The sequence below is a fragment of the Clytia hemisphaerica genome, unplaced genomic scaffold, assembly GCF_902728285.1.
Source record: "Clytia hemisphaerica strain Z4C2 unplaced genomic scaffold, Clytia hemisphaerica genome assembly, whole genome shotgun sequence".
NCBI lineage: Eukaryota > Metazoa > Cnidaria > Hydrozoa > Leptothecata > Clytiidae > Clytia > Clytia hemisphaerica.
This window is the reverse complement of record NW_027103486.1, coordinates 731,503-756,038: the sequence shown is the minus strand read 5'-3', so window position 1 is coordinate 756,038 and position 24,536 is coordinate 731,503. Positions and strand designations below refer to the sequence as shown.

The 24,536-nt window shown below is 34.9% G+C and overlaps 1 protein-coding gene and 2 long non-coding RNA genes across 4 annotated transcripts in view; 2 read left to right on the top strand and 1 right to left on the bottom strand.

The window, feature by feature from the left end:
* Positions 1 to 24,536, top strand: part of LOC136798636 (protein dispatched homolog 1-like) — a 249,251-nt gene that overhangs the window by 21,666 nt on the left and 203,049 nt on the right. The window lies entirely within an intron of this gene.
* Positions 3,086 to 3,821, top strand: LOC136798607 (uncharacterized). Its single transcript, XR_010845405.1, has 3 exons — positions 3,086 to 3,123; positions 3,237 to 3,302; positions 3,524 to 3,821. It is a non-coding gene; the product is annotated as an uncharacterized lncRNA (long non-coding RNA).
* LOC136798606 (uncharacterized) lies at positions 6,801 to 7,579 on the bottom strand. Its single transcript, XR_010845404.1, has 3 exons — positions 7,489 to 7,579; positions 7,138 to 7,305; positions 6,801 to 6,888 (listed from the first exon to the last, which is right to left on the bottom strand). It is a non-coding gene; the product is annotated as an uncharacterized lncRNA (long non-coding RNA).

Below are 24,536 nucleotides of genomic sequence, written 5' to 3'. Positions count from 1 at the left end.
AAGAAAAGTTGACTTATGTTAAGTCACGTTTGGATGGTATGGAGGAAATGGCTGAGCCTTTCAAAGTCGGAGATGCTTTAGTGAAAGACGTTATGAGGTTTTTTATTGGTAAAGAAATTTAATAGGTCTTATAATAGTATCAAAAAAAGCTGCGGCTGGAATGATAACATCTGAATTTATGTCGTATTTGATGACTATGCTGTAAACATTCCAGCCGCGGCTTTCTTATACTAAGGTCTTGATAATTCCTCTGAACTTCTCTACTCTTGGATACCTGATCCACTGTGCCTATATAATGAAATCTGGTTTTCTCTAGCCTTGTCCATCTATAATTTATTTTAAACATTAGAGGTTTTATCAAACGTTATTGTCATTCAATATTTCGACTTTGTAAATTATTATATTTAAGGTGACCATCCCGAACTCCAATTTGAATCTGGAAACTCACAAGGTGGCAATTATCCGTGTGTGTGTGGCTGTCATTCGGGCAAGTTCGGAAACACCGCGTATGCTTTCAAAAACAACTTTGTAAAATCCCTTGATGAAAGAAGAACAAAAGTAAGTTTTTTTTCCCGTCATGCTGTGTAGTATCTTTGTGCCCTCCCCCCCCCCACTGTAGAAGAAATAATAACAAACAATTAACAGTCAGTAAATCAAAGTCCATTTGTTTGTTTAACAATAACATTCTCTATTTTGTAGCTCATAGAAGGTCCTGCTGGTAGGCAAAAAAATGCTATCAATCCATATGGGAAGTTGAAAGTGAAAGAATTGGAAAAAAGAAATTTCGCGCGGGATCTTGTCAAAAAAGTCAAAGGTATGAAAGATAAGTTTAATTTTTGAAGCCTAGAAATTTGACACTTGGTTCTTGGATTCATAGTCTTTTTTGCTACCCCTTGACAATAAATCGTCCATACCCTCTCCTTCGTAAATTTTTTCTGAGAGCCCATTTTAACACGGAAGACTTCAATATTATCTTTTTTTTTTACTATAGGTAAATGGTTGAAAGATGAGCTAGATGATGTGCTGAAAATGGATTTGGCTGGTTTGTGCCGTATCCCTGCTGTTTGCTTCCTCAATCCATCGCTTTCCCTAGAACGTATCAATCTCAAACACTATGAAATTTCTCTAATCGAGCCTTTGCACGATATTAAGGGACACATAAAGAACATGTGGGAACTTCTACCAAAGCATCTCAGTAAAGATATGGAAATCTTTTTTCAAAATGAGCTTATATCCATTCTAGGTAAAAATAATTTTTTATTTACTTTTCAACCAGTTTCAACTTCCTCTTCGTGCTTCAATATCACAAATTTTCGAATGATTTGCTTTTTTTGTAAAATGATTTTGTTATTGATTTTGGAATTGCTAAGTTCCGTTTTTCTGAGTTTAAATAATGTCTAATTTAAAAAGACTTTTTGCACTTCCATCTAGGTGAAAAAGACACAATCGATGCAGTGACTACAGACTGTCCGCTCTCTTCATGTGCTGGGTTATGGAGAACCATTCAAGCTGTCCTCGTGAAATCAAGGTAAACGTAAAGTGAGGTTGATACTGATATTTTTTATTTTCAAACTTTCAACTGTTGATAACTGTAGATGAGAGTCGACTTTTTTACATTTTGGACGCTGCTACTTACAATTTCATTATTTTGTCTCTAGGAGCTGCTCTCTATACACTCACAGAAATTAGTCGCCTTGCGTATCTCCCAGCCCAGAAGCGTTCACCAAGATTTATTCTACGCGCATACATATATCACCTACAAGCATACACTTCTCTGTAAACAGATATTCGGAAGCAGGCCATCGCTAAACAAATTTTATGGAACGTACTACTATCATTCGCTAAGCGTCCATCTTCCTGAAGTATTTCGTATCATTGCTCCCTCGTCCCTCTTCTCCGAGAGTGAAGAACGCTTGTTTAGCCAAATACGAGGTATCTTAAAAGCCACGTCTGATCGTAAGAAAGAATCAATCCGGGATGTGGTTTGATAAGGCATGATTTCATTTTATTCATTTGCAAATTCCAATTTTTGTTTATCATAATTCAAGGATTTTGATTAGTGTTGGATATTCTGCGAAACGTTCACGCTATGTTTTTGTGACATTTGATTACCTTTTAAATTAATGCGGTTAATCTCCCTTCTTCCAACAGATATCAATCTGAAAAGATTTTTCAGAAGATTTATGGTTGTCGCGATACCACGGACTCAAGAGTTCAAGTATATCAACAGTTGATAGGTATGTTCTTTATTATTGCTCCTCTTTGTCGCATTTAACAGACACACGTGTAGACTCACGGCAGGGGCTGCTTGGCATTTTATCTCAATTTCTGACTTTCTATGACCCGGCCCCTAATATTATACCATGAAACAGCACGTTGCATCACTTTTTCCTAAAAACTTAAAAAAGATAGATGGCAAATTCTGGATTTTTCTATTCGGGTGTTCCGATAGAAAAAGTGTCATAATATTGAGTTAGCGATCAAGAACATAACTTAAAAAGATACTTGTAATTTATTGATTTAGACAAAACACGAAAACTCAACATTCCATCTTGGTGAAACGGACGACTCGTGGTCAGAGCATCTGAATAGAATGTCGACTACATTCTGCCTCAGAATGATCCTTGGTGGGTCAAGAAATGTAATATGATCGAATTTTTTGATGGCGATGACCAGCCAGAGGAGAGATCAGAAGGGCCTCGAATGTTTGACTTCAAATCAACAAGTGTTGCAGAGGTTCGTCTTTAATGTACTTTAATGTACTGTCGTTCTTTAGAATGACCCCCCCCCAAGACAATTCATAGTCAGACCCGCATCATATATTCATTTTATATTTTCATTTTTAGGTACAACACCAATTGAAAGAGACGCTCAAAAGAAATTGGCAACATATTAGTAAAGACCTGGCAAGCGAACCTTTAATTGACGATGAAGGTCAGAATCTTTTTTTAATTTATCTGTTTTCTGAACAATCATCTGACTTCAAAGGGGATACAATAAACCAAATAGATGTTTATAATATTGTATCTGAAACGATTGAATTTACATTTCCTTACAGAAAATGACGACGCGAGACCAGAAGTAGTTTAGAAGAGGAATGTCTAGATGACGAAACCGTATTAGGTAATTCGTGGAATTTCATCTGATTCATTGTGTTTTAAAGATGTTTTTAAAGAGATTATGCACACGCATGTGGCAATTTCGAATTAATATCAGCCGCTAAATATCTTTCTTAGAACTTCAAATACCTGACGAACTTGATGACAATGCTGATTCTGGAAAAAAACTTACACCAAATAGTGGTAAGTCTCACTTAGAATGTTACAACGTTTATAAGCATACTGATACCTGGATTTGGTCGTGGGCTGGGCTTGCTATTTTGCACTCAATTTGGTGACAAAAAAATCTACAGAAAAAAACAATCTATTTTTTCGGAAAGATAAGCACATCACAAGCATAATTTCAGCTTGATATCAATTTATAGCTAAGCATAACTATAAAAAAAACATGTTTATCTTTTCAGAACGACAAACTCGATCAGCTACAAATGGCGATCTATCCCATCTGTTCAAATCTAAACCTGGAAAAAGTCTATACAAAGTTTTTGGTGTTACTGACGAGGTCAAGAATTTCGACAAACACCATATCCTTTTCAAGGACTACCGCTATGAGAAGGACGGTGAAATATGCAAAAACATAATTTCAAATTTAGCTTCTCGATTACAGTCCGCATACGAAGATGCAAAAAAATCTTTTTCGTCTTGGCAAGAGGCCTTTGTCAAGAAGCATTTGCAAGAGCCATTCGCCAACGATATGGACGAAGAGACATTAAAAATTACAATATAATGGTTAATGCAAGTCATGTAATAAAAAGCATTTCAAAAAAAATAATTTACTTTAAATATTTTGTTCTAATTTTTCAACTTAAATGAAGATCCTACGGTAGAATCATCTATTTTAATTAAACCTACATTTTTATATTGTATTTTATCTGTGTTCCTAATGTTAAGTTCTAGGTCAATTGTTATTGTTTTCAAAGATAATTTAATTTTTGCAGAATTTATTTTCACGAATCGGCCTATTTATTCAACAAATTTCTTTCATTTCCCTAGGGTTTTTTGGCAAAAATCTTGGTAAATGTCATTATTTATTATAATATATTTCTTATTTAATTTAATTCGATGTATATAGTATTTTTATTCAAATATTATTTATCAATTTATCAATATTTTGGACCTTTTATGAGCTAGGAAAATCGATAGTTTTTAAATAAGAAAAGAAATGTTTCATGAGATCAGATTTAGCCATTATCCCTTGGGGCCGTCCCCATATAGTACGTAAATTTGATACCCCCTCCCCCCTTGTACGCAGGGAACGATAGAAATGATGTCATTTTAAACAATCGATGTACGCTTTGCTCAACCCCCCTCTCCCCCCTTCAATGCGTACGTACTATATGGATGGCCCCTTGTGTGTTATTTTGTATATTTCAACTATTTATTTTCCATTTGTATAGTTTATGAGTGATTACATTTTCTCGAGAATCATTTACGACTATTGTGACCAATATTTCAATATTTCTTCTAAATTTTTTAATAATTAACTATAATTTGTAACTTTTTCAAAACTGCATACCATGTTCAAATGTAAATTTCTAGCTCTATTTCAATTTACTAGAAAATTATTATACCGAAGTTTTAAGGTTTAAAAAATATTTGATACTGCGTGTAGTGTAAATGTGGAAACAAGATATTACCTGTAAAAACAGAGAACAAATGAACATCTGATTCATTTTCTTCATTTGGAGTATTTGATAGAATTATCTTACTATACTATTTGAATAATGAAGTGCAAAAGGTTTCAAGTCAGTAAAATACAGCATTAATTTGGCATTTATGCTTTTTTTAGGAAAACGTTGTATAAAAACGTACCTTTTTAAGAGACGTAACTTTGTCATAAAAAAATGCCAATCTTGGGTCAAAAACCTTTCAAGGAGGGATTAAGAAGGGGAACATTCTTTTTCAAAATCTTAAGGGGAATTTTATATCATAGTTTTTAGCAATTTGATTAAAATAATTAGTTAATATTTGAATTTCAATGTATCATAATTATTTAAGTAGCATCCGATCATTTCATAAATTATTCATATAAGATATTCCGATGACAAGCCCATGCTCACTCTCCTCAATTCTTTACTGTCACCCAATAATTGGTCATTACCCCCAATGAAAGGTGCGAACTAGGTCAAATTCGTTTTTCCAAAATTAAATGAAGATAAGCCCCTCGGATTCCCATTTTAAGCGCAAGTTAAGTTTTCGGGTTTTTCTTATTTGGAACATTTTAATATTTTAATATTTTGAATCAATGTTATTTAAGGGGGATGGGATTCCGATTTTAAGCGCAAGAGAAGTTTTCGAGAGAGAAATGGCGTTTGTTTAGAGCATAATATTTTGAATCAATGTATTTAAGGGGGGGGTGGGATTCCGATTTTAAGCGCAAGAGAATGTTTTTCGAGAAATTGCGTTTGTTTAGAGCATAATATTTTGAATCAATGTATTTAAGGGGGGTGGGATTCCGATTTTAAGCGCAAGAGAATGTTTTTCGAGAAATGGCGTTTGTTTAGAGCATAATATTTTGAATCAATGTATTTAAGGGGGGGGTGGGATTCCGATTTAAGCGCAAGAAGAGAATGTTTTTCGAGAAATTGCGTTTGTTTAGAGCATAATATTTTGAATCAATGTATTTAAGGGGGATGGGATTCCGATTTTAAGCGCAAGAGAATGTTTTTCGAGAAATTGCATTTGTTTAGAGCATAATATTTTGAATCAATGTATTTAAGGGGGATGGGATTCCGATTTTAAGCGCGCAAGAGCAGATTTTCTGGGATATTGAGCGATGAGTTTTATGCATAAAAAACCAAACGCATATGCTCATTCAGGAGAAAGACGGGGTGTACTTTTTGGTAACTAATAGCCCGGGGGGGTTGGAATATGCGGGGGTTTGGAAAAAATCTCAAAACTTAATAAGCGCGGCTGGTTGGAATAAGGTCCTGGGTGGGTAAAAAAGATGAGAGAGCATGTTTCAATTTTTGTTTCATGTTTCTTTCAAAGAAAGATATGCTGTTCTCTTTATACAACCCTGTCTCAGTGCTTTAAATCAGCAAGATTTGCTGCTATCGATGCGCTTTTAAAAGTGGAGGCATTTAAGCGGAAAGCAAATCCTTATCATCTCGAAGTTAGTTCTTTTTTTTCAAAAGTAAAAATTTGTTGTGTTTACTACGCTCAAGTGAACCACAATATGCCTCATTTATCCAGAAAAGTCGATCTCCTATACAGTTATTCGAAGAAATTCTTATCCATCCCCCCTTGCAACTTCGAATAACTGGGATTCTACTGTATATCAAAGACGTTGACTTCATGATAAGCCTATTGACATTAGGATTAGAGATGAACGCGAAGAGAAATTGTAAGTATAGCAGAGATTTTATTACATACTTAGCAAACTTACTTAAAAATAACAATACAATATTTAAAACTTATTAAAAACTCATAATGAGAGTGTCCTTCGTACTGATGATGTTGCGTCGGGATGAAGATGAATGTTGGTGTATGAAAGTTTGTTGGTGAAGCAACATGGTTTCTAAAAATCAAAATTAGACTAAAAATAGATTTTCCCGTACATGTTTTTTTTTATACCCTTGGTATACATAAAACAGAACTACAAAAAGCAAAACTGGGGCGTTGAAACAGGTTGAAAAGCAAAAATCTTATTTTATGACAAATAAGTAAAAGTACCGGTCATTAACGAAGGATCAGCCAGGACAGCAGCAGCAAATTTATCTGGCTCCTCCTCTATGGGTGGGATCATATCATCTCCCCTGTGGTTCATCTTAAAGATAATCAAAAACGATATCTCATTAATTATGATACAGAAATATAAGAAAAGCATATCGTGTCCTAGACTATCAATCCTTTGAAAAATCACATGTAATATCCCAGGGTCTTAAAAGAAAAGGTTAATGCCAGAGTGTCCCAGAAACAAGTGTCAATTTTACTCAGTTAAAACATAATTCTATAAAATTTGACTAAGAGCTGCTAATCATCTTATTTCATAAATTCAATAATAGCAAAAACTTACAGTCAATAATTGATGATAGTTTTTGACACAAGATGCCCAGTCCAAAACGTTCAAAAAAAGTCGTCATATTTTTTACTTTGAAGAACAGAGAATGAGAAGCATTGCGTGATCCTCTCAAAGCACACAGGCTGACTTTCCACATTTTCCACATTCAGCACTTCTCTATACCTGAAAATTGACAAAATATTCAATGAATGAATTAGATTAGATAGACAAAATTCGTATTAGTTGATATTTTTGATAAAGTGATTAAAAATAAAAATTTTCAGTTTGATTTATATTGCTTGGAAAAGGCATCTACCTAGTATACCAAGTCAGTACAGCTAAGTTTCTATTTATAATGTAACTTACTTTAGTGTGACAAGAGCTTTATCAACTAGAGAAGAAGGCTCTGTCCACTTCTTCAACCAGCTTTTGACAAGTTTTGCTTCTGACAAAAACGATGCTGCCAGCCAGCCAGTAGTTTGTCAAAGGATCTGGTATCAGGCAAATCGTATTCTGCTAAGCAATCCTAAAGTAAAAAAGGAATATTAATTTTTTGTACATTTAAAAATCATAATAATTTTCCAAATAAAATTTTTATTTTCCAAGTTAATCCTCTTAGTTAATAAAGTTATTTCTTTTAATTTAATTCTAAAAGAAATGAAAAAAAACAAACATAACCAAAACAGATACCATAAAATAAATAGTAATGTTGGATTTGATTGACGTTTTAATGATCTTGTCCAGTGGTTCAACCCACATATTCTTTGGCTGTTTGAAAGGAATATCACTTGGCCACCAATCTGGTCTTGATTCTTTCTTCCATGAGATTCTCTGGGCCTCTGGACGACCTGGCAAAATGGTATACACAAATGAAATTGTTTCAGTTTCTTCCATCAATTTTAGAAAAGCTCTCTAGAAAAATTAGGTAGAAAAATTTCGTAGGTAAAAAATGAGTAAATTGTGAAATGTGAATTTAGAAATAAAGGATCAAAAATCAAAGAACCACTAACCTATTGTCTAAAAAGATAAAAATCACTTATCTTTGAAGTTTGAAATTGAAAACAAAGTTATTAAAGTGTAATTATGTGTGTGTAGTTAATTCAAGAGTTAACAGAGATCACAGAAAGTACACTGACAAGCTTAAAAGAATAAAACATTTTTTTACCACATCCCATGCAACGAGGTCACGAACTAAATCTCTCTTATCATGGGCGTCAAATTTTTCCCAATCTCCAGGAACAGCAAAGTCTCCATTTTCATCAATAAAGGAAGATCGTTTTCTTTTACCTGTGCAGGAAAAACAAAACCTAAATACAATAATTTATCAAAAAGTCTTGAAAATGTTTAAAACACTGGTTCATAAAAAAGACATAATTTTCATTTCAATAACTGTTGAACAGAGACTAAGGGATACCTCCAGCCAAAAGTAACACACTTGAAAATCTAAATGTTTTATAAAAATCTAAAAAGAGTTTTACCTATATCTAAATTTTCAGAACAGCCAATCACTTTCAGCTCAGGCGTCAAATCTTTCTTTGCCTCATCCATGGTCTTGTCCAAAATGAACTCGCCCAGGCCTTTTGTTGACCCTAAAACAATTACAGGAAAAATCTCTCATTTCAAAGACTAACTCATTTATGACAAAATTGTGTATACAGAGGTATATAAGTCTATCCTTCCCCACACTCGTCCATTTCAGGAAAGGGAGAATCCTTCACATTATTAGAGTACAATTTAATCACCCTGCAATATAGCATATAAAAAATTAGAGAAGAAAGCAATTATTGAATTGGAAAAACAAAAATAAAAAACTAAACAAACAAACCTGCAATATAAATTTGACCATCTGATTTCATGGCAAGCACAGCAACTGGCATATTTGTTAAGACAGCAGTTTCTTGCATCTATAATCCACATAGGTAAAAATTTTAACTAAGTAAAATGAAATTACAAATCTTAAAACGAGATAAAGCCAATATCACTTAAGTTATCCAAGACAGGCGGTTTGTGTAAATTTGTCTGTTAATGCACTTTGAATTGAAAACAGACTTCTTATGCTCTTATAATTTAAAGATTTAGCTCAGAGCTCATTAAAAGTCACATTCATTTACAAATTGTCTATTTCTTTAGTTTCATACACATTAACTTTTAACAAAATATCAGGCTCAAAAGATATGTGTCATTGACCTTAATAAAAATTGGGTTTATTCATTTGCAAAAACTTTTCAGTTAACTTACAATAGAAGTCAAACTCTTTAACTTTGCAGTCTCTTTCATCTTCCGTGCATCTGGATTTTGAATGAATTTTACCTGTAATGTAGATTTATCAAAAAAATAATAACACAATAATTGTATGAGAAAAAAAAAGTATTTCGATAGAGCAAAGTATACCAGGGTGTACTAAAAAATTCAATCATCTAGATTCTTACATTTTTCTTGAACTTTCCGTTTGGTCCAACACGTTTGTTAATTTCTTTTGACATTTTCTATTTTATTATTTCAGTTCTAAAAAGATAAATGGAACCAAAGTTTTTAATTATTCAAGCATAACATCCTGATTAGGAAAAGGTCTCTAGAATGTGAATGCTGAGACTTTCTAGCTTAAACCTAGCCTGGATGTACAGACCGTAAACTATTTTATCGTCTAGTTTTTAATAATCTTCTCTCTGGTTTACGGTCTATTCCGACCGACCGATTGACCGACCGATTGACCGACCGACCGACCGATTGACCGACCGACCGACCGATCGAATATATTATAGACATATTCATTAGGCCAGGGGGAAGTCCCCAAAACCATCCCCCCTGATATCCAGAAAAAATAGAAAGTGGAGCGTTCAGAGGGGAAACAATAGTCCTTCAGCTGATCACTACAGTTTATTTCATAACTAATTACTACAGCCAGCATAGAAATCATGATGTAGTAGTTTGTTATTCAATAGACTATCGTGTTCACCCAGTTCCAGCAAGCAGCCAGTGTAAATCAATGTGGAAATTTTTTTCTTTTTCATATCAGACAAAAATTTTACAGCCCAGATTCCCATGAACGATTGATATGAGAGGTCATCCATGTAGAACGTACGCAAGAATTTCCCAAATATTTGACACCCCCTCCCCCCTTGTACACAGAAAACAACAGAAATGACGCCATTCAAACAAAAGGCGTACGCTTTTGCTAACCCCCCTCCCCCTTCAGCCTCACTGTGTACATACTATTTCTATTTCTATTTGGTTGAGTTGCAGGAGGCTTTAGAGGCCTATTTTCGCAACTATAGACGCTTACTAATGAGCGTCCCGTCAGCACCTTGAACTGACTACCCAATTCCCCTCACATGGCATGGGTTGACCCGGGCGAAGGAACGTTCACTTGCCAAGTGAACTGCCGTGAGTGGGAATCGAACCCTGGCCCTGCACAGAAGCCAAGGTTGACTACCACTATACCACGGCACCTCAAACACTATGATGGACGGCCATAAAAAATAAAGATTGGCAGCTGGATTTTTCTGTGTAACTTATAAATAAGTTATTTAAAAGACCAGAAAAAAATTCAAACATACATATATTTTAGATTGATAAACATCCTTAAATATGAATAAGTTATTGTTTATTACTTAATTACTTGCATGATCATGACGAATATAAATTGTAATTATAAAATTGGTCAAACCATAGATATCACAAACTCAGGATTAACTGACAGAGAAAATCATTTTCAGAACTAGTATAACCTTTAAGATTTTAAAAAAGACATCTGATATTAGGACCATTTATTCACCAGTCAAGCAAAGCCAAGGAACACCCAGAAGGGATTCAGGAACACCACTTACCAGCTCGCCGCCATTTTGTTTGTCCTGTCTTACTATTTTCGGCCTTCCGGCTGCAAATCCATTCCAATAACTTGGCGGTAATTGTTTAACCAATCAGATCGCTTATCGCGTATACACGCGGGTAAGACTTGTTGAAAACCGCGGGATCCTATTTTTTTTTTGGACACGCATTAATTTACCCGAGAAAGTGTTAATAATCAGGCAATTACTTATCTTTTTGAAGACATTTTTGGTTCAATTTAATCAGTAAATTTGAGAGAATCACACAACAATATCAATCAATGTATGATGATTTTGACAAAGACTCTGTGTGATGGAATTTTCATCTGATTTTGTTTGATGTGGTGAACAAAAGAAAAAGAAAAGACAACTTTCATTCTGAGGAAACATTTTTGTTTTGGTTTATCTTTAGAGGAGAAGCATTCATACCAACAAAAACAAAACTTGAATAAATTTTGCTTGATAAATGAAGTTTGGAACTTTTTATGGGAAAGAAAGGACTTAATTGTGCAGAATTGTGAATATTTGGTGGAAGTTTTTATCGTGTCTTGAATATAATCACGAGATTTACGTTTGGCTCTTCTCCCCTCATCGGACATCGGGAATATCACGGGGAAAAAATCTACCTAGCTATGTATGGATCACATGATTTGCAATTATGGCTACGTTTCGAGAGAGTCTTCTCCCATCATTGGACATTGATGAATTTCACATGGCTACGTTTCGAGGGATTCTCCCATCATTGGACATTGATAAATTTCACATGGAAAAAAGCTAGCAGGCTTTATTTTTGAAAACTATTATAAAAAAACAAAAGAAAATTTGTTTTATAACAGAGACTGGAAGAAAAGGTTCGGTTAGAAAACAACATTTTAGCAATTTGATTGAATTTGGTTGAAGAATGAAATTTCTGGAAAGGTGAACCTTCATGCATGCTTCAAGATAATGTGATGCGAGGAAATATTTTGGGTTTCGTCATGTCTTAATATGGTACTTTTATACAAAAAGAGACATTGGTGACCTCTGAAAAAATTACCCTCTTGTGCTTAATTGTAGGTGGTAATTTTGCAATTTTTTGGTAAAAATAACCCAATTAGCATTTTGTAATGACCTCCGATTTATGAAATTTTCCTGATAAAGTGCCAAAACCTTCATTTTCCTTGGGTTTTTTTGGGAAAATCCCCCCAAAATCAGTTAATAATGACCCCCCATTTTATGAATTTTCTCTGAGAGAAAGCATAAAAGAGTACAATTGAATGCAGAATTTATGAAATGATATATAACAACAATCTCTACAATAGAATTATAAACAACACTCCATACAATTGAAAAAGTTGAAAAAGTGCTTTCCTACAGATTGTTGATGATTACTGTTAGTACCTTTAATAATTCTTAAAAACATCAAACTTTTTACTTTGAATGTAAAAAGTACTTTTTTATGAGATTATTCATCTAATTTCTGAATGAGAGCTAGAATTTATTTGCACATAAAACACATTATATCAGTACTCATGGTGTACTCCACTTTTGCGCATTCTTTTAATTTTCCATATTATTGTATTCCCTTGTATTATATGTATTATATAAATAATCTCTTTTATTTTTTAACTTGATCACTGTTTTCAAAATATTATCCATTTCTGGTTTTATAATGTAAACATACTCAACATGAAAAGTTTTTGCTTGATTGTCAGCCAATTAATTCGCTACAAAGAAATTCCATAAAAAATGGTTATAAGAATAAATTATCAAACTTTTTTACTATGTTTTAAACATTCACGAAATGAAACTCTGAAGTGTGTAAAGTATTTAATATTATAAATTGTCTTATTTTTTCTTCAAACTTTTCTTCAAAACCATTTATTTGCTTTTTTATCCATGGCTTTCTCAAAAACATTTTCTGCAAGAACCATGAATATATAAAAGAATATACACCAAACAAGCAGTTTTGAGCATGATCTGGGTGTCTGTTTTATCAAAATAAAAGGTCAACCCAAAGAAATATAAGGAATATAATACTCTTTTTCTTTGCTCAAACTATATTTCCGTTTTATGAACGTTTTATGTGCGTTTTATGTACGTTTTATGTGCGCAATTGCAGTTAGGGAATTTCCCAATGTATATATGAATATCACCACAAACGATTATTACACGTTCAGCATCTGGCTGTTCAAGCCGGGTCAAAAAAAAAATTGGCCTGTCGCCCTCCTTCAAGCGCATGTTAACCTGCTGAGGCATATGTTTGGAGTTCATTTTGGAGGTAATGGGAACTGCAGACGTGCAGGCGCTCATTAACGTCCCCCATGTTGAATGGAAAAAAGGTGACGCCGCCCAAACAGGGCGGGTGCAATATTTACGCCCAAAACGTTTTTTTTTTTTGAAAAGAGATTTTTGAACCCCCTCAGAAAAATCCCAGATCCGCCTCTGGGACCTCAGAATATATAGAACTGTAAAAGATGATCTTTATGTGGCATTCTCACAATGAAAAAGGGAAAGGCGTGTCTCTTGTCAAATAATTTGAAGCGAAAGATGTTATTTTCAATGCTTATATCTAGATCCAAAAACGTTACATGTGTTCCATGATGTTCAACTTTCAACTGTAGCTCTTTCTGGATAGATATCACTATAATATGATATATATTTTTTAACAGCAGTATCATGTGCGGTAGCTTGTAGTACCTTGTCAAATGTTAAAAATAAAAAAAAATGAAAAAGTAAGATTTCATTATAAACGAATAGTCCATCAATAGAAAAACAGAGGTCCAAAACATTTGCTACGCGGGGGCATAACTTTTTGATCATCCTCAAGAAATTTAAGTGTGAAGTTAAAATACCTAAATCTGACATCCATCAAAGCATCAGTGTAGCTGGAACCTCGATATTCCAGGATTAGAAAAACCTATACCTGTTATTTTTTCTTTAAAGAATCAACAAGCCATCAACATCGATAAATTACACACATTTTCTTAGAAACTTTTAAAATTATCTGCCATTATGACTTTCTTGAAACTGTTCCGAACTTAACCGATCGGGTTATGTATCGGAATTTCTATGGGAGTTCTTTTCCGAAATTTGTAAAATAGCTAAGTCGGCAAAAAAACTTTTCCCGGGGGTTTGAGGAATGAACAGAACTGCTATCATTTGTTTTTTATGTATCCATATATTTAAATTTATACTCAAAAATACTTAAATAAATAAGTTAATAATATTCAATAACTATTTGTATCTTTCAGAAAATAAACACTTACAGAACGACATAGTTTATCATTTGGAATACCCCCGTGTTTGAACCATTTTATTGTGTGCGCAAAATAGGGTGGAAACTAAGTAGCCAAAAACCAAAAGACAAAGATGTATTTTGTTGTTGAGAATCAATCCTGTGAAGATGAAAAAATTTCTGCTGTGCGTTTTTTTCGGAACGCTGAAAACTCTAATTTCGATCTTCCTTAAGGTAAAGAGGTTGCGAGATTTGGGTTAGTGAGGCAAAAATCGCTAAAAAGCTGGTAAAATCGAAGTTCCAGCCTTACTGAGCATTATTCAATTATTTCCTCTGTGTTACCACGCAATGCAATTTTAGAACGAATTGTCATAAAAATAGGGACATCAGTGTCAATTGTCACATCTTCCGCAAAGTGTTTTTTTGGGGCGGGAAGCTTAACGACATCTCCCTCAAGAAGTAACAAATGGTTGTTCCATAAAATGCATTCAGGTGTCCACCGAAAATCATTCCGTAAAAATCATTCCGTAAAAATACTTTAGCACTATCAGCACCAACCCAGGCATACTTGTCATCTGAAGGATTTCGAAAATGAAGTCTTTGAAAATAATCTGCAGGGGTTTGAGAATGAAAGACTTACCAGTGTTGGCTGGACCAAAAATCATTATATTTTGAAACTTTGCTCTTCCCTCGGAGACAAGCTTTAGAAGAGACTTGGCAAAAACACGGATATCAATGTTGTTTAAGTCTAAAATCTCTTTCACACAATTAAACCATTTACTGTCACACGACTCATCACACCCTGTTTGCATCAGGTTCATCATAACATCCATGCACGTCTGATTGTCAAGACCAATCTTTTCAATAGCGCTTTCCATGTCCCATAATTTGGTAATAGTTTCTCGCAACACCTCGATAGAAGCTTTCAAAACATATTCATACAGATCTGGCTGACTGGCATCATTACAGGCTTTAGCTTCAGCCAAAAGCTCACAATAACTTCGCAGTTTCTCGGTTTTGACTATTTTCAACAAGCCGGTGACATTAAATCTGGGTTTCTTCTGAGCTGGACCACCAAGGGCTTGGTTCCCAGATGTTCGTTGTCTCTTTTTCGCTAGATGAGCAATAATACAATTGGCAGTTTTTGGTATACCAAGGTCAGGCAAATTGAAGGGATGATTAGTACTCGGGCCATGATTGAATGCCCTTTCCACCGCCTCCCCAAACTTTCGCCTGGAAAGAAATTTTATCAGGTCGGCTTGCGAATATGTTATTAGGTATTGTCTTCTACCGATGGTGATGTCCAACTCATTGTTCTCTTCTGCCATATTTTATTTACTTTTTAGTTGCTGAAAGAGAAAGAAAAATGCATTAGAATATTACACTTCAGCATTGTATGCCCAAATAACACTGCAAATATTGATTCCAAATTGTCCAAGTGTTGAGCACCTTCTGCAGAGGCTTAACCACCCTTCAATAAGTCTTTAAATACCACGTTGTTCAGGAATAATTGAAAATGAGGCTACATAAAGTGTGTTATTGGGGCCCAGTTTCTGCTTTTTTTGTTGCTGAAGTATAGACTCTGTGGTGTAGCAACATCGGCAATCTTTAATTTCGAAAAATGTGCGCCTTTTCCCAAATCCATAATGGTAGCAGACGGCTCATGGCTTAAAATTCAGAGCTTAACGCATCTTTTCATGTGAAATTGAATGTTGACTCTATTACCAGTAAATATAGAATGTTTCTGAAGTTAATGATTATTTTTGGGTACAATTATAGCTCCAAAACATTCCTAGTTTGCTTGGAATGCCAACAAATTTGTTTTCAAAAATTGTCCAAATTTGTGGTCATACTTGCACTGCAATCATTTCATACAAAGGAAAACATCCTCTATCTTACCATTGACCATTTTAGGTGCACACACACATACACCATTTACATACAACATTTACGCAACACACATTCAAGGTAGTTTACACAACAAGTCTACAATTTCGATTTTATGTTTGTGACAGAATTGTTATCTGTTTGAGGAGTATAAGTTTTTTGTCTTTCATTAAGCTCCCTCGCTCTATTGTTTCAGGGGACACCGAGAAGACCAGAGGCTGCCTTGGAGAAAATTATACCCAAAGATGTTCTAAATGGGTATAAAGTTAATTTTGATCAGGGTTGCATTTCGACTTGTAGTGATGGTGAATGTCATTACAAAAATAACAAAGTTTACCATGAGTGGAAAAATTTATCCCAAAGCCAGCTTGAGACAAGGAAACACAAAGCATGGGAAAGTGAACAAAAAGGAAGCTCGAAAAACACTGAAATTGGCAGGTAAAGAGTACCAAACTAGCAAAGGAAAAACTGTCCCAGCACGAAAGAAAAACTGTCCCAGCACGAAAGAAAATGGAATGGGTGCAATGTAAATGTAAAAACAAATATGAAGAAAATTTAACTGAAGAAGAGCGACAAAAGATTTATGAAAACTTTTGGAGCATTGAATCTGACAATGTAAGAAGGCAGTTTATCATTTCCACAACGTCGACCAAAGCTCCAAAACAAACAACGACGCACAAAGGAGGAGATTCCAGAAGAAAACAAACTCCACTCTACTATCTTTCTGGAACAGCAGGGGATAAGATTGAAGTATGTGCTCAAGTTTTCTTCTCAACCCTTCAAGTAACTAGAAAGTTTGTTCGGTACACAAGAGAACATGTTACTGAAGGTTTTAGTAAGAAAGACGCCAGAGGCAAACATCAACCAAAGCATAAGCTAACAGATGAGAGACGCGAAACAGCAGTGCACCATTTAAACTCATTTCCAAAAGTTGAATCCCATTATGTACGAAAGAAAAGTACGAATAAATACATCGAAGATACAACAAATTTTTCCAAATTGACTGTTGGCAAAATGCATAAACTTTACCTGAATAAATGCAAAGAAGACGGAATAATCAGTTATACAAAATACCAACAGATCTTCAAAGAACTAAACCTTAAAATCCACAAACCGAAAAAAGATCAATGTAAAATATTCACAAAATTTAACAGAAGTATTCCTGAAGGAAAGGAAGAATCTCACAACCTCCATGTTAAAAGCAACAAAGATGACCTTGAAGGAAAATATAAAACAAAGGGAAAAGAAAATCCCCACTTACTGGTTTTTGATTTTGATCTTGTAGCAGTACTGTATACACCATGTGACAAAGTCAGTACAATATTCTATATGAGAAAACTATGTACGTAAAATTCCACAATGTTCAATCTGGTGACAAAGAAAGGAAACTGTTTCATATGGGGTGAAAGTGAGGGCAAACGTGGAAGTAATGAAATTGGAACATCAATTTACAAGTATTTAGAAATATTCCAAGGTGAAGAAGTGGTAATGTTTTCAGATACGTTTTGGGGTCAAAATCGTAATCAATATATTGCTAGTTTGCTTTTAAAGATTGCCCAAAGCTACCCCACCATCAAGTTAATTGACTATATATTTATGGTACAAGGTCATTCGCACATGGAGGTAGATTCAATGCATTCAGCAATTGAAAGAAAGTCAGGTATCTTGTTTCCTTTCCTTCTCAAACAAAAGAAAAGTACCAAAACAAGCTTCATAACTCTACCAGGGTTTGAAAAATATTTTAAACTTAAACTTTCTTCCAGATGAATTTTGAGATAAAGACAAAGTGCCACATTTCAACAGTTTTCTTTACAGGGGGTCTTCAAATCTATGATCCTTATGGCTGGACGGTGATAGCCTCGATCACCAGAAGAATCCTTATTTTGTCGAAACACTCCAGCATGATGACATAATCGACTTGAAGCAATTGAAGAAAGACATGAAGGTGACAAATGTCAAGAAAGATGAAGATGGACAAAATGTCAAATGGAATAATGATGGAAGCATAACATGGATGTGCTTCGAGAAAGGAAATTGCGATACAATCAAGTATAAAACAAATTATGATTCAAGCTCTGAGTTTAAAACAATCAAGGCAATTAGAGCCCCACGACGCAATGCAACCGCTATGAGCTACATAAGGCATACAACAACAGAATACCCATATCAAAAGCAAAATATGATGATTTGATGCAACTCTGCAAAGACCTCACGATCCACAAATTTTATGAAGGGTTAAAAACTCGTGCTCAGAATGAGAACGAAAGCTCGTCTGCGAGTGAATGTGAAAGTTATTCAGAGGAGGAATATAATTTAATTTGGAGTTTTTATAATGGGATTTTAAAGTTTATTTTTCAGCATTTTGAAAATTTTGTTTTTACCTGTTAATATTTGTTTTTACCTGTTGATATTTTGTTAGCATTAAAGAATTTTTATAATCATGCATCAATTTTTGTCGCTGTTGCTTCTTGGTATAGTGACAATGTTTGTTTCTGCAGAATCTAAGAAGATGTTTAATTAGTTCAAGAAGACTTTTTACTCGAGATCTCTCCTCAAGATTTAAGTAACGAGTCTGGGATATCTCTTTTTATTTGTTCGTTTTTATTTGCTTTGTTGCTCTTAGTTCCTTAATTTTTAGAGCAAAGCTATGAAGAATAGTAACTTTGAAAGCTGAATAAAATTACTTCTGTATGAACAAAGATTTTCTCTCCGAGCTTAACTACAGATCTAGATGACTTGAGCTAAAAACTCTAGAAAACTAGTTTGAGACTGTACAGTATCTGACACAATCTTTGTCAAAACAGTAAAACAGTCTTGAAATAATTCGATGCTACTCAACGTTGATTACTTATTTTCATAGCTTAGCGAGAAAAAAAACTACATGATCACTTTCAATAAAACCTTTTTGTTGCAAGAGATAACAGATTCCATTTCCTATCAAAAACACCAATCTCAAATTTCTTTTAAATCAAAATGCGTTAAAAGGGCCAATCTATAGATTCGAACCTAGTTCCCAAAATCTGATTAGTAGAAAAATTATTTTTTTGCTTCAAAACAACTCAACTTTCCCTCTTATAAAAGGCTTGGATTGATCTTTTTGCTTAGAGGAGAAATTACACATTTACTGTCTTAAAAATTTTCAAATGCGATTTTCTCTAAATGCGATTTTGAGATTGAACCTTTAGTAATGTGAGGGACGATATGTTCAAAATTTTTGAAAATTCAGACAATCGGTGAAATTAATAGTTTACTCGATTACTGAATTACCTGTTGCTACCACCCGTTTCGAAAATGACGCTTATGGAATATGGTGTAATCCCCGTGGCAAAAAACAACATCAAATCGATCACTTCCTAATAAATCACCAAATGTCCCATCGCTGCTTCGATGCTGGAATCTCCAAACCACTCTTAGACAGTGACCACAGGACGGTTTTTATTACGCTTCGTGTTATGAAACGTTTAAAACGTAAATCTGAACCCCGACAGGTAATGTGTTGTCTTATCAGGACCTTATCAGGACCCCCCCCTCATTTATTAATTTTTGAAAAAAATTCCCAGCTACCAAAAGGGAAGTTCCTTGTTTTACTCTAAAAAGCCTAAATTTAGTCTATTTTCACCCTTTTTAGGTTTATTTAAGGTCCATTTTCCAATGCCCCCGGTAATTAGGTACCCCCCGTTTATTTAATTTGAAAAATTTTTCCAACACGGGGGGGTTTATTCGACCCCCTCCCCCCGTTTATTTGGCACCTAAGAGTATAGACGTTGGGCAAGAGCAAGCTCCAACAACCTAAAAACTGCCTGCAAAGCACTGAAACGATGTGTTAAATCTGCAAAAAATACCCGGACTCAAAGTCAAATAAAGGAACCAAACAATTGTGGGACGCCATTACAAATCTGAAAAACGGACTCACTAAACTAAAACCTTCATCCAGAAACTTTTACAACGTTCAAATGGTACAACTTGTGAAACTGCAGAACAAAACGCTGAGGTGTTCAGTGATCACTTTAGTAACCTCTTTGGAAGAATCCCCACCTTATCCCCCCTTAGCATCTTGAAATACTATTGTCCATCAAAAAACTGAAAAATAATGCTCCTGGAGAATCTGGAATTCCAGCATCGATATGTAAACATTTCTCTCAGAACCCTATTCCGTTTGATTTAGTCAGAGAAATTATGCTGAACCTTTAGAATAATGAAAAGGTCCCATCTGAATGGGACATCGGTAGATTAATCGTTCTTCCAAAGAAAGGAGACCTATCTCTTCCAAAAAACTACCGTGGTATCACATTACTTGAATCAGCATATAAAATCGTGGCTAATATTATTCACGCTTGCTTACTTCCGATCCAAGAAGGTCTATCCATCGAACCACAGTGTGGTTTCAGACCTGGTCGAGGTTGCATGGACGCTAATTTCACGATGAAATCAGCAGTCAGAAAGCGATGCGAGCGCAGGCAAGAATCCTGGATACTCTTCCTGGATTTAGTCAAAACCTTTGACCGTGTGCCAAGAGAACTGTTATGGGTGACACTCTCAAAACTTGGTGTTCCTGAAAAAGTGCTTCGCCTTCTTAAAGCTCTTCATGCCAATTATGAGGTAAGTTCACCGTTGATGGAGTTACGAGATATATTCGGTCCATCGTTGGCGTCGTTGGAGTCAAGCAAGGTGATATCCTTGGTCCGATACTGTTTACATTCTTCCTAGCAGCGATAACGATCTCCTGGAATCGTGTATCAAATATTCTCGTATGTGTATTTCGTTCAAAAGATGACCTTAAACTTACTGGTCGAAATTTCTGTGTTACCAGTGAAGATGTTCCACTCTAAGACTCGGAATATTCCGATGACACTGGTCTCCTATTCGAATGCCGTTTTGATATTGTTAACAGATCTCGCCTTCTTCTGAGACACTTTGATCTCTTTGGTATGGAGGTTCACACAGGTGCACTCAACCCACGCACAGCCTCCAAAACTAAAATTCTTTCTTTACCAAAACCCTGACTCGTATGACGACATTGACCTTTCAGATATTCTCATTGATGATCACTGCTACATTCCAATCGTTGATTCCTTCCCCTATCTTGGTAGCATAATCATCTCGAATACCTCGGATACAAAATATGTTACAACTCGAATAACGAAAGCTAGCAATGCTTTTGGTGCTCTTCGTAAATGTATTTTCGCGCCAACTAATATTCAACTAGATTTGAAAGCTTCAATCTACAGATCGGTAATTCTTCCGATTTTGCTCTATGGTAGTGAGTGTTGGTGCTTAACCGAATTGCTTAATCGTAAGTTGCGAAATTTTCATAACTAATGTGTTCGTGCGATGTGTCGTGTCAATTTCAGACATACCTTTCTGCATGGTATTTCTACAAAGGAACTGTTGAATAAATTGTCCCTTGAGCCGATTGATACTTACATATGTAAACAGTAATTGCGTTGGGCTGGTCATGTTGCTAGAATGTCCTGGGACCGTTTACCAAGAAAAATGTTGTCTTGCTGGGTGCCCTCCAAACGGCCTAGAGGTTGCCCCAAATTTACTTATGGTCGCTCTTTGAATAAGTGTTTGAAAAAGGTTGGTCTTGATGATTGGGAAAATGTTGTAATGGATCGTGGTGCTTGGAAAGCAATGATTAATAATATATTTTTTTTTTTCTTCTCTCGACCTCTCTTTTTGCTCTAGTCTCTAGCTTTTTTCGTAGTTTTTGATTAACATTTGATTAACATGTTATTTTTGTGCCTATGCCTTTGCCTAGGTAGGTTCCTGCCTGTCTGTAATATGTGGTGTTTTTTGAATGGCTAATTAAGAAGTTATGTCTGCATGCACAAAATGAATGACGATTTGATTGAAACTTCTTTTTTTTATAGGAAAATTTAAGTATGAAGAGTAATATTTGCACTATTAAACTTGAAATGTAGTTATTATCTGATTGGAAAATACATCCAATACCTTAGGCATGATGGTAGCCAAACTTAACATTTTATTATTTGGAAAAAGTATTCGTCGAGAGCAGGCAGTCAATACGGGTGGGTCTTTCCTCCGATTCCTCATCTTCCTCTCCAACCTCCATCCCCTTCTTGTTTTAGGGTAAAGGCAAAAATGTCAGTTAATTCCCTTCCATTTATGTAAGTTCTTCCTCCTCCGATCTTGATATTTCTTCGCACCTCTACTCATATTGAGGTCATGATTCATCATTTCGGTATTCCTGACTTAAGATAGCATGTGTTTTACCTCGACTGTTAAGAGCTGGAGTGAAAAGATGAAACAAATCTAGAAAATCTCCCCCATGAATCATAATTCTTCACTAGACATTTTAAATCATTCATAAGCTTCATATTTTTCACTCCAGAAACAAACAATCAAATGTCATCCCTACGTCTGAGATAAATTTGTTTTTCACACTTCTTTGTAAGAGGTCTTTTCACTCATCATCAATTTAACGAAAAATGTGGCAAGCTTCGATGAAAAGTTTCAATTTTAGTGGTGTTGATCTGACTTTAACCATGGTACCATTCACAATGTTTACATGTATCTAAATGCTTAAAACGAATTTTGCCGATTTTCCCGATTCCCCTATTAGATTATGTATTGGGATGGAACAACAAAATTCCAAGCAAATAAACCTCTACAAAATTCTAGTGGACGCGAAAAAAAATAATGAAAAGAGAAACAGTGGTCCTTTCCAGTACATTGGGGATAAAGCTAGAATAATTAAAATAACTTAACCTAGGAAATCATAGCGCTACATAAAAAACTAACCGTAGAGATAACTATAAATATAATAAAAATATCAATCAGACACTCAATTAATCAAATGAGACAGACCACTACTACAAGCGATTTTGAGCAATTTCAAACCATGAATTTTTATACATTCCAGACATTTTCAACATTTTATATAAATGTTTTGGCAATGACAAAGTCTTTGAAATAATGATCTCTCGATTGGACATATATTTTAAGGTAGAAAAGCAAAAACAAAAACTAGTTTAGAACTATATACAAACTCGAAGCTTAAGCTGAGATGGATCAAAATATACCAGACTATATACAATACTGGACGAAAATTTTGAGAATCACTCAAAATTGCTGGGAAAACAGTCTCCCCCCTAGTGGCAAAGGGGACAACCAGTCAAAAGAGTCATTTAAAAGGGGACAACCAGTCAAAACCAGTCAAAACCAGTCAAAACCAGTCACTTCCAGGCAAACTGAATCGCTTTTTGGCAAAAGGAGTCAATGGAGGTGACAATCACTCAATTAAGTCATTTAAAAAGTCGTTTAAAAGGGGAAAAACAGTCAATTGAGTCAATTAAAAAGGGACAACCAGTCAATTGAGTCATTTGAGAGGGGACAACCAGTCAATTGACTCATTTAAAAGCGGACAACCAGTCAAAAGAGTCATCTAAATGGGGACAACCAGTCAAAAGAGTCATTTCAAAGGGGACAACCAGTAAATTGAGTCATTTAAAAGGGGACAACCAGTCAATTGACTCATTCAAAAGCGGACAACCAGTCAAAAGAGTCATTTAAAAGGGGACAACTAGTCAAAGGAGTCGTTTAAAGGGGGGCAACCAGTCAATTAAGTCATTTAAAAGGGGACAACCAGTCAAAAGACTCATTTAAAAGGGGACAACCAGTCAAAAGAGTCATTTAAAAGGGGACAACCAGTCACTTAAGTCGTTTAAAGGGGACAAACAGTCAAAAAAGTCATTTAAAAGGGGACGAGTCAAAAGTCAATCAAAAGGGGTGGGGCAACTAGTCAATTAAACGGGAAGAACCACTCACAGGAGTCATTAAATAGGGGACTTAAAACTTAAAACAGATTTTTGGTGTTTGCGTTTTTAAATACTACTACTGTATTACTAAGAAGCGAAATCTCAACAAATAAATGAGAAATGTCTCAAAAACTAAAAAAACATATTGTTAAAATGTCCTACAACAAATAAAATTGAAATAATGTTAAAGGAAAGAGTTTGAGAAATTAGCCTGCTCTTTTGGGGGAAGGGGTAATAAAGTTGCGAGCTGAAAGGTATCTGCCTCCCGACTTACGAACCTCGGACCCTTAGCTGGACTAACAAGGATAAAAACAAAGAAAAGATTATCGAATTTAGAATCTTTTATCTTTTACGGAGCAAAAAGCTAAAAGTAGATTTTTCTTGGAGCCAAAACTTGAAAACCTGGTGGTGGTGTGTTTTCGAAAATTTGAAAAAAAGACTCATTTAGGCTGAAATGAGATATAGACCAGGTCAGCAGGGGCTATTAAAATAATTCATAAAGCTCTAAGAACTATCATGTCAAAATACGGAAAAAGTTAAAAAAACATATTGCCAAAACTTGCATTGTAAAACTTTATACAGGATAAACTCCACCCACTGAGTATTGGTTTGCTTGATTTTTGCTAGCGTCAAGTTCACTAGTTTGGGATTAGTTCAGATTATCAGACAGAGGCAAAAGAAACCGTTTTTTCGTACTTCAAG